We start from the raw sequence: 3,891 nt of genomic DNA, 5'->3' as shown, positions 1-3,891 counted from the left end.
TATTGACTGAAAAACTGACAGGATACATAATCACCTGGGAAATAAACTCCACATTGCTGTGAGGAAGTTTGTATATTCAGTAACTTGAGGTGAGGAGACTTATTTATAATTTTGGCAGCAATGTTTCATGGGATAGACTTCTGCACATAATAGAAAGTATAAAGAGAAGTGAATACTGGTATTTATCAACAATCTGTTTCCTGACTGTGGATGTAACACCACCAGATACTTCAAGATTTGTTACCAAGACTTCCCAGCTATGATGGATGTATACTCAAACTGAGCTAAATTAAATATTTTCCACAAAAGCATAGCTTCTATGATAAATTATACTGTTTCTGAAACAAATGTTGCAGAACATCAGAAGAGACATATATTAAAAGTAAAAGCATAGAAAAGATGTCACATGTCAATACCCATAAGGTAGTTGGCATGGCAATATTGATATCAGATATATTAGACACAATCCTTTAGAGATGAAAGGGGTGTTTTAAATAGATTTCAAATAAAAAAGAGAATGAATAATAACTTAAAGATTTTTTATTGTTTTTCTTTTATGTGTATGAGTGTATTGTCTATATGTATGTAAGTGGACCTGTATCATGCAATGACTGTAGAGGTCAGAAGAGAGCAGTGGATTCCCTGGAACTGGAGTTAGGGACAGTTGTTAGCCACCATGTTGGTGTTGGTAACAGAAAGCAGGTCCTTTGAAAGAGCAGCCAGTGCTCTTAGCTGCTGAACCATCTCTCCAGGACAAATGCATAATAATTTTACATGTGTCTGTACTTAATAAAGCATTTCAAGAGAAATGGACAGAAAGAGAAATGGATAAATATTTTTCCAAACTTTTAAAGTCATTTCTCTCTGTATTTACCATTGAATACATTTTACTAACCAACAAACTGCAATGAAATAGGCTCTGAAAAATGTATCTCACATTTATTAACATATTAATTGGAACTGAGAAATTAGCTATAGAATGAGATTATAATCTTAAAATGGACATATTTCCCCTGAAAGTCTTAATTCATTGGTACCAAATATTTTATTCCAATAATTTAACATTAATCATATCATTTCAATCCTATACTTATATAAGTAAGAGCAAAAGACTTTTCATTCTTGGAGTTTACAATGAATGACAGAAGGGAAGTTTGTTCTTTAAAGTGGTAACTGAAAGCCACGTTGGATTAATCAGTGTGTCTAAGGTAATAAAGAATGTCTCTGACACACAAAAAGATACAATGATGACTTTATAGAACAGTAGAGACAGGAAACAGAAAGAGAACATTCTATGGGCATCCACATTCAGTACTGACTCTCTGTTTTCAACGCAAATTGACAAAATTAAAAATAAGAATCTGGATTAACTATTTTTATGTTAGGAACTGGGTATCACCAAAATTTTTCAACTATCCAGGACAGGAAACATTAATTTTCCATTTTTTTATAAAACAAGCATAAACACAAATGCTCACTCATACAAAAGTGTGTAATAACAAATGTTTCATTAAGTAACACATGCCCTTATAACGAAGTTTTATCTGATCTGGTCTGATATGTTCAATTGTATGGGATTCTTTTCCAATCAGCTTGGTTCTATCTATTCTATACCTATCACTCTTATAATTAACTCATAAAATTTGCTTCAGAGCCTGATATTGAATCACAGCCTACAATTTGAAAAATACATGTAAGCTCCAGTAAGCTTCAATAAGCACATTTGGTTATTAAGTCACCAAAATATAATTTATAATAAAATGTGAAATGTCTGTAATTATTGAATAAAACTAATATGCTTAGAGGCAAAATAACAACCTGATGTTTAAGATTGATCCATCTATGAGTTAGGCATGATTAATATGCACAACTGTGTATAAATGAATTGAGTCTTATATATAATCAAAGCTTTTTCTCTGAGCCTTGAAAAAATCATTATCTGTAATGAGATGTTGAAAGGACAATTATAAATAATGATGAAGCAATTTGTAGCAAAATGAGGTCAAGAGAAGAATATCATTCAAAAGAATGCCAGGCAAAGCAGACACAAAGGTAAACATATACAAAGGTTTCACAAACCAATAAAGGCAATGGAAAAGATAAGAAGCATGACATTGCCCTTGAGAAGTAAGAATGCTGATAGCAAGCTCCTCTCAGGAGCAGTGTCTACCAGTCGTGATAACATAACTAAAAGCACCACTGTTCATCAAATGCTGCTACTTTACATTCTTCTAACAGCCTAAAAGACTGGCACGTTTGTTTTCTTGACTTCACCGAGAGACAAAATAAGTTAAGTTCTTCAGAACTACACCTTAAATGGTGGAGAGACTATGCGTGCAAATGGTCTCACCTGAAGCTCACATTCACACTCTACCATGTAAGTTATACAAAACTGTATTTCCTTTGTTAGGAACATTTTTCAGGGTAACATAGCCAATGAATGGTACAGTCATGGTCCAAACCTAATTCTTTAAGTTTAAAGCCAATTTTCTTAAGAACTATCTTGTGATAATGGCATCATCATACACAAGACCCATGTAGAAGACTCATTCAGACAAAGCCCCAGCATAGACTCTGGGAAATGGACAGCAGGACCCAACCCTAGCCAAGGAACTATTATTAAATTATTATTTTGGGATGAGGTACATTAGGTCTTCTTTAAGAGACTGACTCTATTTTTTGGTATTAGTTGAGATTTGTCTTGTGCCCCAGCATGTGGTTAATTTTAGAAAAAAACTTGCATGAGCTGCTAAGTAGAAAGTGTATTATTTGGTGGTTGGGTGAATTGAGAACTATTTGAGACTGACTGCTGCTGGGTGAGGGAGAGTATGACTTACATATGACCACTGGATGAGCTGTCTCATCAGTGGATGCATTTACACTGAAGGACATTTGGGTACAAATACTTGAATGAACAGGACTCAGCATATATGGCAGAGTGCATAGGGTTTGGTGGAGGGGTAGGAGGGAGCTTAGATGGGGGAGGGGATCTGGATTTGAGTGGGAAAGTAACATGAAATTTAGAGAGCTCAATTTAAAAAGAAAAAGAAAAAAAAAAATGTGACTCTATAGGCTGACTAGACTCCAGTGAATGAACTTTTACTTTACACTGAGGGACATCTGCATATAAATGCTTGACTTGATAGGACTCAACATATATGACAGAATACTTGTAATCTGGTGTGGGGGGATTATGGGGGATCGAGAGGAGGAGCAGGGTCTAAATCTGATTGAGTTGTATTGTGTGAAATACACAAAAACTCAGTCTAAAAATCTGTGATATTTAACAAAAGGAAATATCACATACAGAATCTTACTATGAGCATTGACTGTGCTCTACATGCTGTATCGACTACACTATATGTAACTTACTTCTCATGATGACTTTATGCAAAACTACTAATATAATAAATGTTGATTGTGGATCAAGATGTTGGGTTGAAAATTCCTTTATATTTTAAAATTACAAAGGCAATAAATAGGGGATCCTGAATTAAAACTTACAGCATCTCACTCTAGTGAGTTTAATATCAATTAAAATGATTCAAACGTCATTATAAGGAAGTAGCCCAGGATGTCTTTTCTGTAGTTTAGTATTTAAAATCACAAAGATTACATTTTTTCAAAGGGAGAGAATAGAGAATCATAGTACAAGATAAAGACAAAATATATTTGCTGGAAGGTTTTTGTTTCTATTACTCATGATTGATAAACAGAGAAATGTGTGGTATAATTCATCTCAATAAGTGGTATGTAGTTATGTTCAGACTATTGAGTAAAGCAATAGTCTTCAGACTTGTTTAGTGAGCACAATAAATATTTACATACAGAAAGAGGAATCAAGGACACTAATAGGAGATAGTCAAAAACGTCTGTAATTTCTTAATCAGT

The sequence above is a fragment of the Nannospalax galili genome, unplaced genomic scaffold, assembly GCF_000622305.1.
Source record: "Nannospalax galili isolate Female #2095 unplaced genomic scaffold, S.galili_v1.0 scaffold433, whole genome shotgun sequence".
NCBI lineage: Eukaryota > Metazoa > Chordata > Mammalia > Rodentia > Spalacidae > Nannospalax > Nannospalax galili.
The sequence above is the reverse complement of the archived record's forward strand: the minus strand, read 5'-3'. Positions refer to the sequence as shown.